Here is a 12353-nt window from a genome sequence, read left to right as displayed (position 1 = left end):
TGCATCAGTATGTCTGTTGTTGTGTAAGCTGCTGCATGTGTTGATCAGTAGCTTTATGAGTGGCTATATGGGTTATTGATTGGTTGCCCAAGTATTTGAATGGGAGACTGAGTGTGTGTGTGGGTGGCTGGGAGGTGTGTTACTGTGCATAGATGTGTGAGCAGTTGATTCACTAGGTGTATGAGTTCAAGAGTGCATGTGGAAACAGCTATATGGGCGGTTAACTGTGTGCATGGGTGTGTTGGTGAGTGAATGGATATCTCAGTGCTACATGTCCAAGTAAGTACATATGTAAAACACAGTGCATGTGAGAGTTGGCATATATAAATGACTATACATGAGAGCCAGTGAATGTGCGAGTGGCTGTATGGATCATTGTGTACTTGTATCAGTGATTGTATAGGAGAGTGATGTCAAATGAGATGTCATCAGTGATGTCATCAGTGATGTCATTTGAGAAGTCATCAGTGATGTCACTGACCATGTCAGGAATGATGTAATATGTGACATCATCAGCAGTGGATTGTGGGTGCGCGAAATATAGTTAGTACAACTAACTATATAGGAGCAATTTCAATGGTTTTTTAAATGCTAATTCCTAACTATATAAGGCCTGAAACCTATGGTTTTTTAAGTGAATTTGCAAGGTTTTTAAAATGCTAATTCCTAACTACATAAGGCCTGAAACATATGGTTTTTTAAGTGAATTTGCAAGGTTTTTTGAATGCTAATTCCTCACTATATAAGGCCTGAAACCTATGGTTTTTAAGTGAATTTGCAAGGTTTTTTAAATGCTAATTCCTAACTATATAAGGCTTGAAACCTATGTTTTTTTCAGTGAATTTGCAAGGTTTTTTAAATGCTAATTCCTAACTATATCAGGCGTGAAACCTATATTTTTTTCAATAAATTTCAAAGGTTTTGTAAATGCTAATTCTATTAGCGGATAACGCTTATATATGTTTTTATCCTTCTGGGACCACCTGAGCAGCCATCTTGTTTCTCAAGAGAAGTGAGGCACAAGAGAGCACAAAACAAGAGTGGAAAACATAAAAAGGGGGCAGGGTTGAGACCCCCTGACACCCTAGCCCTTCTCAGGGGGTCCCAGAAGGACCATCAAGTGCAAACGTTTTTTTTTTAAATCGCGGGGTACACGCACGGTACGCGTACCGTACGCGAACGGTGCGCGTACCCCGTGATTTTTTTTTTTTGCCTTGGGGGTCCTTTTGGGACCCCCTGAGAAGGGCTAGAGGGTTGGGGGGTCTCTACCCTGCCCCCTTTTCTTGTTTTCCACTCTTGTTTTGGGCTCTCTTGTGCCTACGTTCTCCTGAAAAACAAGATGGTGGCCAACACTTCCTGGTTTGGACAGTTTGGAATGTTGACAGTCGACTGCCAGCCAATCAGAAACTCGCTTGCGCACGTAAGGGTACCCGCACGTATGCGTACAGAACACGTACCGTATGCGTACGGTGCGCGTACGGTGAGCGCATATAGATATATAATTTGCTCAAATTTAATTTTCTCAACAACTACTGGAGGGATTTTCACCAAATATAGAAAAGGCACTACTGCATACCTGTCCCTACCATTTTGCCAAGTTTAGTGTAATTCCATTCAGCCGTTCGGGCTGTAGCCATGTCTAAAGGTCCCATAGAAAATGGCATTTGAAAAATTTCAAATTCAATTTTCTCAAGAACTACTGGAGGGATTTTCACCAAACATAGCAAAGGCATATCTGCATACCAGGCCCTACGATTCTGCCAAGTTTGGTGTAATTCCATTCAGCCGTTCGGGCTGTAGCCGTGTCTTAAGGTCCCTATGGAAATGAACATGGGGAAAACACATTTTTGCTCCCGCTTGACGAATCCCCTCAAACTTTCAGGGAAGGACCGGAGATCCCCGAGGCAAATTTGAGGAAATTTTCAGGCAGATTCCTCAACCGGCGCCAAAGTTATTCACAATAGAATGTTGAGATTTTACATTGAAAATAATCCTAACTATAACTACCTACTGGCGACCGCCAGTATGTAATACATATGTATATATATATATATATATATATATATATATATATATATATATATATATATATATATATATATATATATATATATATATATATATATATATCCACCAAACACAGGCGCTACAAAAAACGCTGCACGGACCACACCAAACTCACTTGAACTGGTCTCTTTATTTAAAAAGGATTAAATGGCAGACGCGTTTCGAGTCCAACAACTCTTTCTCCATGCCTTTGCTGCTTTGCCTGCGGGTAAGTTGTGTTTTTTAAAAACGTAGCTTCTAAGACATTGAAAAAGGACCACAGGTCCATTAATCCCTGTTAAAGGCACAGTCATTTCAGGATTTTCACAGGTGGTGCCGTTTTCCCGACAATAGAACAGAGGTCAGTACTTTCACATGTATTGAGGGTTATAAGTAACTGCAAATCAAGTCAATAAAAAGTTCCCTTTGTTCGAAGTTTTTTTCAACATACACCTCTGGGACTCAATTCCCCATAATGCACCATGACTGTTCTCTAAAATTATCAGGGTTTCCAACGTCGATTTTGGTAAAACCGCTCACAGTTCTAAAGCATACCGAGTAAAATCTTGCTTTTAAAAGGACAGTTCCATACCTCGGTTATGCTGAACCAGCTTGGTTTCACGACCACAGTGCCTCTATGCAGCTTTTAGTTCTCCTTTAAACTTGGTTTGCTTCAAGTGTGTCGTGCTGAGGATAATTCCTCCGCAAAACCTGGCTGCTTGGAAAGTGTTCATACACCAAGTCAGGGCGGGCCTCACTCGGTGGCCCTTCCATCTCGAACTCCGTTTCTGGACCTTTTCAGCAGTCGGAGGGCACTCCTTAAAGGAAGCTTCTCGCTTCATGTCGCATCATCCTGACAAGTGGGGGCGCCTCTTCCTCACGGGTCTGGGTCCGTTACTGAGATGTGTCAGACATCTCTGTAAATCCACCAAACACAGGCGCTACAAAAAACGCTGCACGGACCACACCAAACTCACTTGAACTGGTCTCTTTATTTAAAAAGGATTAAATGGCAGACGCGTTTCGAGTCCAACAACTCTTTCTCCATGCCTTTGCTGCTTTGCCTGCGGGTTCGTTGTGGTTTTTAAAACGTAGCTTCTAAGACATTGAAAAAGGACCACAGGTCCATTAATCCCTGTTAAAGTCATTTCAGGATTTTCACAGGTGGTGCCGTTTTCCCGACAATAGAACAGAGATCAGTACTTTTACATGTATTGAGGGTTATAAGTAACTGCAAATCAAGTCAATAAAAAGTTCCCTTTGTTCGAAGTTTTTTTCAACATACACCTCTGGGACTCAATTCCCCATAATGCACCATGACTGTTCTCTAAAATTATCAGGGTTTCCAATGTCGATTTTGGTAAAACCGCTCACAGTTCTAAAGCATACCGAGTGCAACCTTGCTTTTAAAAGGACAGTTCCATACCTCGGTTATGCTGAACCAGCTTGGTTTCACGACCACAGTGCCTCTATGCAGCTTTTAGTTCTCCTTTAAACTTGGTTTGCTTCAAGTGTGTCGTGCTGAGGATAATTCCTCCGCAAACCCTGGCTGCTTGGAAAGTGTTCATACACCAAGTCGGGGCGGGCCTCACTCGGTGGCCCTTCCATCTCGAACTCCGTTTCTGGACCTTTTCAGCAGTCGGAGGGCACTCCTTAAAGGAAGCTTCTCGCTTCACGTCGCATCATCCTGACAAGTGGGGGCGCCTCTTCCTCACGGGTCTGGGTCCGTTACTGAGATGTGTCAGACATCTCTGTAAATACACCAAACACAGGCGCTACAAAAAACGCTGCACGGATCACACCAAACTCACTTGAACTGTTCTCTTTATTTAAAAAGGATTAAATGGCAGACGCGTTTAGAGTCCAACAACTCTTTCTCCATGCCTTTGCTGCTTTGCCTGCGGGTTCGTTGTGGTTTTTAAAACGTAGCTTCTAAGACATTGAAAACGGACCACAGGTCCATTAATCCCTGTTAAAGGCACAGTCATTTCAGGATTTTCACAGGTGGTGCCGTTTTCCCGACAATAGAACAGAGGTCAGTACTTTTACATGTATTGAGGGTTATATATATATATATATATATATATACACACCAAGGTAAATTGAACAATCAGTGGGTGTATGAGTGTCTGAATGGATGATTTACTGGGTGCGTGACTGACTGTTAAGTGAATGATTAAATGTGTCTTAGGTAATTCATGGGTGAATGATTAATCTGTGTGAATGTCTATATCAGTCTGGCAGTTAGTACGCAAGTGGTTGCATGGGTTGTAAGTAGCTACATGAGTGTCTCTATGGGTTAATGATTGGTTGTCTGAGTACCTGTATGGGTGCCTGAGTGTCTGGGTGGGTGGATGGAGGACTGTGTGAATCCTGCATAGATGTGTACGTGGTTGAATTATTGGGTATATGGGTTCATGAGTACATCAGTGAGGGGCTGTGTGGGTGAGTGAGTGTGCATATGGCTGTGTCAGTGAGTGAATGGGTGTCTCAGTGGTATATGGGTTAGTAACTGCATATGTGAAAGGCAGTATATGTTAGTGTTGGAGTATATATAAGTGGCTATATGTGAGAGTGGCTGTATGGATGAGTGTGTGCTTGTGTCAGTGATTGTAAAAGAGAGTAAATAGTCAGCCTGGGTGGAGTTTGCAGAGTTCTGCATAGCGGAATTCTGCGAACTACAAAAAAAACTCTTCTGCGCTACGCGGAGCTCCGTGAGCAGTGGAGTGCGTTAGATAAATGCCATTCGCAGTGATTTTTCAGTGCCAGGTGCTTGTCCGCACTGTGCAATCATCACGAAAGGGACCATAAACAGCTCAAGCAGGCAGTAGATTTTTACTTGAGCAGCAGCTTTCTCAGTGCAAACAGACAGTTTTTCAATGCGAACGGTCACGAGCATACGCAACCACTCGCAATGAGAAATCTGACCGCCATCGTTGAGAAATATTGCCGGAAGGTTGATTTGCCAGGCATGTGCTGGCCAACTTGATGTTGACAATTGCAAACAAGGAAAAATCCCACAGGGAGGTGGATTTTCTTCGCTCGCACTCGCCAACTTGATGAACATGAGCAAGGAAAAAACTCTGCTCCGCAAACTCCGTGAGAGGAACAGAGTTCACTGCCCAGACTTAGTAAATATGTATTAGTATCTGTATGAATAAGTCAGCTAGTGTGTATATTACCATATAGGTGAGTAAATGACAGTGTGCTTTATTCTTTGGGTGGCTAACTAGGTGTGTGAGTAACTCTATGGGTGAGTGGCGGTGTGAGAGAGTCTGTATAGGTATATAAGTGCGTATATCAGTGCCTGTATTGATGAGTGACTGCATGTATGAGTGACTGTATGGGTGAGTGAGTGGATGTGTGTGTAGACCTATGAAGCAGTGAGTGGGTACGTACATGTGTATGAGTGACTGTCTGGGTGAGTGAGCGGATGTGTGTGTAGACCTATGAATCAGTGAGTGGGTATGTACTAACTGGTATTGGTGTGCCTATGGTTTTGAGTCTGTATTTTAGAGTGGGTGTATGAAAGGTTATATAAGGGTGTGAGGAGGTGCATCAGATATTAAGATGATGATTTTATCAGTGGTCATTTGAGATGTCATCAGTGATGTCACTGACCATGTCATGAGTAATGTGGTGTGTAACGTCATCAGCAGTGCCTTGCAGGGTCACGAGTTATAGTTAGCTCAGCTAACTTGAACAGCTGAATTTCGCTGGTTTTGTATGAGTGAAATATCAGACTAACTATTACGCCCCTGAAACCTGTGGTTTTCTCAGTGAATTTTTAAGGTTTTTTAAATGCTAATTTCTAACTATGCCTACATAGGTAGTACATTTACAGAAAGAAGAAGAAAGCATAGATAGATGCAAGAGAAGTGCAGAAAGAGGCAAGAAGGGTGCCGAAAGGGGAATACAGGTACAGAAAAAAGCAAGAAAATTCAGTAAGAGGCAACAGAAGTCCTGAAAGAGGAAGAAAGGTACAGAAAGAAGCAAGAGAAGTACAGAAAGAAGCATCAGAGGGGCAGAAAGAAGCCTACTTCGACTGCATCTTTCCACAGACTCATACAAAGTAGCCTAATCACTAATCCTTCTCCCAAGATGTCTTAAACCTCACTTTTCTGTTGAAGGTTCACTATTTATCGACTGCTCAGAATGTTAGGCCCACCAAATGTAAAACAGCAATGCTAACCATATCACTGTTGTAGGTCTGAACATGTATGTGAATGCATGTCTGCTTTTTCCTACTAATATGTTACATGAAAATAAACATACAAATACTTGAATACCTGTGTTTCAAACAGCATACTCTGTAAATGTGTATACAAAAAGGTGTATTTATTTCTTTCTGCGCATAATACAGGGCACATGGGTATTCAATAATATATTTGAGGGCTCCTATAACACCTATATACATAAGACATGTCTGCCTATGCAACTGAATGACAGAGCAGATTTGCGATTGTTTGACCATCTATAGGAGAAGTTACCCGCTTTTTAAGCTACCATCTTCAGATACATAACATGTGAGAATACATAAACAAGTATACATATACCTCAGTTACAAGAGAAAGCAGACCTTTAAACTTGATCGCTTGCACTTCCCATTTGAGTATAGAAAGAGGCAAGAGAAGTACAGAAAGAAGCAAGAGAAGTGTAAAAAAAAGAAGAGAGGTGCAGAAAGAGGCAAGAGAAGTTCAGAAAAAGGCAAGAGAATTGCAAAAAGAGATTGGAGGAGCAGAAAGAGGCAAGAGAGATGCAGAAAGAGGAAATAAGAGTGCAGAAAGAGCCAAGATGCATGCAGAAAGAAGCAAGAGAAGTACAGAAAGAAGCAAGAGAAGTACATAAAGAAGAAAAAGTGGTGCAGAAAGAGGCAAGAGAGGTGCCGAAAGAGGCAAGAGATGTGCTGAAAAAGGGAAGAAGGGTGCAGAAAGAAGCAAGAGAAGTATAGAAAGAGGCAAGAGAACTTCAGAAAGAGGCACATGAGGTGCAGAAAAAGGCAAGAGAGATGCAGAAAGAGGCAAGAGAGGTACAGAAAGAAGGAAAAGGGGTACAGAAAGATGCAAAAGGATACAGAAAGAATCAAAAGTGGTGAAGAAAGAAGCAAGAGAAGTGCACAAAAAAGCAACAGAGGTGCAGAAAGAGGCAGGAGAAGTGCCGAAAAAAGCAAAAAAGGTGCAGAAAGAGGGAAGAGAAGTGCAGAAAGAAGGAACAGAAATGCAGAAAGAGTCAAGAGAAGTGAAGAAATAAACAAAAGAAATGCAGAAAGAGGCAAGAGTGGTGCAGAAAAAGGGGACAGGTGTGCAGACAGAGCCAAGAGAAGTGCAGAAAGAGAGGTGCAGAAAGAAGCAAGAAAGGTGCAAAAAGAAGCAAGAGAAGTGCAGAAAGAAGCAACAGATCTACAGAAAGAGGCAAGAGGGGTGTAGGAAGAGGCAAGAAAAGTGCTGAAAGAAGCAACAGAGGTACACAAAGAGTTAAGAGAAGTTCGGAAAGATGAAACAGAAATGCAGAAATGCAGAAAGAGGCAAGAGAAATGCAGAACGTAGCACCAGAAATGCAGAAAGAAGCAAGGGAAGTGCAGAAACAAGCAACAGAGGTGTGGAAAGAGACAACTGAAGTGCAGAAAGAGGCAAGAGAGGTACACAAAGAGACAAGATATGTCCACAAAAAAAGACAAGAGAGGTGCACAAAGAGAGAAGGTAAGTACAGAAAGATGCAACAGGGGTGCAGAAAGAAGCAAGAGAGATGCAGAAAGAAGCAAGAAAAGTCCAGAAAGAAGCAACAGGTGTAAAAAGAGGCAAAAGTAGTACAGAAAGAGACCAAGGAGTTACAGAAAGAGGCAGAAGAGGTGCATAAAGAGACAAGAGGGGTGGAGAAGAGGCATGAAGGGTGCTGAAAGAAGCAAGAGAGGTACAGAAAGAAGTAAGAGGGGTGCAAAAAGAGGCAAGAGAAGTGCTGAAAAAAGCAACATAGGTCTAGAAAAAGGCATGAGAAGTGCAGAAAGAAGCAACAGGGGTACAAAAAGAAGCATTACAGATGCAGAAGAAAGAAGGAAGAGAGGTGCAGAAAGAAGCAACAGAGGTGTAGAAGGAAGGGAGATACAGAAAGAGGCAGGAAAACTGCAGAAAGAAGCAACACAGGTGCAAAAAGAGGCAAGAGGGGTACAGAAAGAGGCAAGAGAAGTGCAGAAAAAGGGAACAGAAATGCAGAAAGAGACAATAAAGTGCAGAAAAAGCAGCAGAGGTGAGGAAAGAGGCAAGAGGGGTACAGAAGAGGCAAGAGAAGTGCTGAAAAAAGCAACAGAGGACCAAAAAGAGGCATGAGAAGTGCAGGAAGTATCAACAGAGGTGCAAAAAGAGGCATTATAGGTGCAGACGAAAGAAGGAAAAAAGGTGTATCAAGAAGCAAGAGAAATGCAGAAAGAGTCAAAAGAGGCACAGAAAGAAGCAACAGTAGTTTGGACACCATTAGAACCAATTTAACACCTAAATTTAGCTATAAGTAACAGGCGACCTTTACAGCTTTGCAAAGGGCCTTCCAATACATTGTAACACAAGTCGCTGCCTTTTTAGTAATGTTTGAGCGGTTTGAGCTAGAAACAAGGTTTTTTTGTTCAAATCTGCAGATTATTTTTTAGAAACGCAAACGATCAGCACTGGGTTTTGTGCATAGTTCAAATCATCAACTAGACATTAAACAATTGTATAATTCATACCACATGATGACCTGATATGTATTTTCATTTTCTTTTTTATTGCATCATTATTTTTTGATTTTTCATGATTTCATTGCCTTTTTTTTCTTCTATAAATATCCAATAAATGAACTATCATACAAATATTTTGTTCCACTTACATAAAATACAAAAAAGTAAGCATGGTACAAATTTCCTTAGATTACAATGCAGTTGTTCATGATTGTATACAGAACCAAAATTCCATTCAACGCGTTTCGGCTATGCCTTCCTCAGGAATTCTGTATATGTCTCCTGAGCGTTAACTAGAAGATGAAAAATTGTAACAATTAATGTATTAGTTCTACAACTATTAACATCTAACAGATTGCTTTGATTATTTTCTCTAAATCATTTATATACACACTTTTTATTCTTAGGACACCCTATCCTACAGGGGGGGCTCGGACTTGGCTCTCCCACATATTGATACCACCCAATTATTAATACATTGCTATACATTAATTACAGTGCATTATCATCTAAAAAACATTCTGTACATTACAACTGTGTTCTGGCATACATGGCCATAGCGTAATTCCTAAATTAGTTTATGATCATAGATATTTCTTCTAAATAGCCTATCCATGATCATTAACCAGAGCTTGATTCTTGAGTCGCAATTCCTGCAGCTAATGGATTTGTGTTTTTATTATGGTCATACAGTTCTAACATATCAAGTCGCTGAATATATGCTGCACATTTTCATAATCAGTATTTATAGTTCACAATGCGGTTCTTAAGCATAATGGCTGCACTGATGATATAACTTAGTTGTTACAAAAAGACAAGTGTTTACCTCCATATAACATCTGAGGTTACATATATTGCTTCTAAACCCATTATGTGTTTCCCAATGAGAGCGTCCAATATATAATATTCTCTAATTAATAACGGGACCTTAATGCAATCTCGCATAATAATTGCATAATAGTACCTGTAGTGTGATTCTCAGTATAATAAATCCAGACGTGAACTGTATCAATGGTGCAAAGACTTCAGCTTAGGGCATATGTTTCCGCTATAGTTCACTGCTAAAGAGAGAAAATTGGCGTAAAATATACGAGGGAACAATTAGGGCACTCGAGTTTAAATAAAAAAGACCCCTTTAAAAACCGATACACTGGTACACACCTAAATTTTGATGCCGTAGCCTTGTCTCTTCCTGCATAAATTGTATCAATTTTCTTATATTTCCAACATTTTCAGTGGTTTCATTATTTCCTGCATATAGGGAAACAGAATATCACACGTAAGGAATGGGCTCTTTTCGTTTACATTTTCTTAATTCTCTCTACTACATAAGTAAATTATTGTTGGTACCTGAAACTCGTAATTTGAAACAAATAGGTCTTCCTGGCTTGTACTTCTATTTTACGGCTTCTTAAATTAATCTTTAGGCCATGTATCCGTTATGCTGTTTGAAATGGACATAAGCTAATCAATATATATTTGATATTTAATTTTATCCTCGATTTTACCTTCTCTTAAAACTTTTTAAATTAATAGAGCACCCAGATATGCTTTTATTCTGCAACTATCTGGTCATTTGTTATCCATAGCGGGCCCCCGCTGTTTACCCAAAGTCAATGACAATCCTGGGAACCCCAGTCCGTTTAATACAGACGATCTTAAAGACGGTTCTCATCCCCCTTTATCCTAGCCTATTTAATCTAAATTGCTGCGGCGACTTACTTGGTGAAATTAAGCGTTCTGGCATCAAGGCTCTCCGATATGTGGCCTTCTCGGGAATCGTACCCGCAAAAATAACTCTTTTTAAGGAGTCTGCCGATTGCGCGCCAAACATTACTAAGTCTCGCGATGACTGCTGAAACCGTATGTTTGGTTGATTTCTACGGGCGGGTTCTGAGTAAAAAAGCTCCGCCATTTTGAAGTGGGGTATTTATATTTGTTTATCAAGGGAAAAGTTTTTGATGGTATGTTTATACTATTTAAATACATATTAACTAGATGTGTTTATGATAACTATATTTATAGTTATTGTCCATGAGTTTTTTAAGTTTTGAAATTTATATTTTAATTAGGGACTTTACATCGTAATTTAAAAACTAGGTTGCAAATCGGGTCCCACTACAAACCTCAGATTCTATTAACATTTAGCTATGAACGCTTAGATATTGCTGAACCACATAATAGCAATATATTCTGCCATTCAATATTTAACGAATACATAGGAGACGCATACCGCTTAGACATTGCTTAGACATTGCTGAAATACATAATAGCAATATATTCTGCTACTCAATTCTTAAAGACTACACAGGTGACAAATAACCCAATATTGTGTACCTACAATAGTGCCTGATCCCTAGGATTTTCCATATTTAGTCCACTGACAGCTGTGCCCAAAACAAAAATCCAGTAAACGTCTTGGATTTTTCTTATTTTCTCTGCGTTTAACCCTGCTTTCTGATGTATTCTTTCAAGGATATACCAGGTCATGTCTTCTGGTGCATGGTTTTGTTCTAAATAATGACTAACCATAGGGGCTGCCATTTTGCGAGTTCTTATCGCTGACCTATGTTCACTCAGTCTGACATTTATAGATCTACCTGTTTGACCTACATACCCCTTCTGGCATGGGCAAATGATCAGGTATATTACATTAGTACTTCTGCAGTTATTTAAGTCTTGAGGCTTAATGATCTGTTTGTTAAACTGTAGAGATGGTCCCTGAATAGCTGTCTCACATGACTTGAGGTTTGAGCACTTGGTTGTCCCTTGAACTGGCTGTGTACTGGTAAGGGCTTGTTGACAAATCGTTGGTTTGTGAGTCATACGTGATCTTACAATATGATCCTTTAATGATCTATTTCTTTTGTAGGCGAACATGGGCTTGGGCAACTGATTCTCTTTAGATAAATTTACATTAAGGATGTGCCAATTGGCACACACTACTTGTCTAATTCTTTCATTCAATACTGAGTGTTTCGTAATGAATACCAAGCTAAGGTCCCTTTTCTTTTTAGTCGGTTCGAAGAGGTGTTGGCGATCATAGAAGCGAGCCCGCTTGTATGAGTCCCGTGCTATTTTTCTAGGATACCCCCTTGCCAGGAACTTGGATTTCATCATGACCGATTTTTCATCATAGTCAGATAGGTTTGTGCAGTTACGTCGAAGACGCAAAAATTCCCCAAACGGCACGCTATTCTTCTGTACTGTGGGATGAAAGCTGTCATAATGTAACAGGGTATTCCTAGCTGTGGGCTTAACATATAAGTCCACAGCGAGGACCCCACTCTGATGTTTGATGATGACGTCCAGGTACTCCACCTGTTTATTGTTTAGTCTGCAGATTATACAGCAGATGATGGATTATGAGTAAAGTGTGGAAAATGTATCATTATGTGAAAATTGGTGCATCCAGTGGCCCAGCTCATACCTCTTACTAGGTCCAGTAGTGCTCCTCAGTGGTTCCTTTTCTTTTTGTCTCATTGAGTTTATGGTTCAACTTCTTTGGAAATGAGGAAGACTAAACCTGAGGTTACCACTCCACAGCACAGACTAACATACCACATAATTACTCTCCATAACACATAATACCACTCTACAT

Source organism: Lissotriton vulgaris, chromosome 8 (assembly GCF_964263255.1).
Source record: "Lissotriton vulgaris chromosome 8, aLisVul1.2, whole genome shotgun sequence".
Taxonomy (NCBI): Eukaryota; Metazoa; Chordata; class Amphibia; order Caudata; family Salamandridae; genus Lissotriton; species Lissotriton vulgaris.
This window is presented reverse-complemented; position numbering follows the sequence as displayed.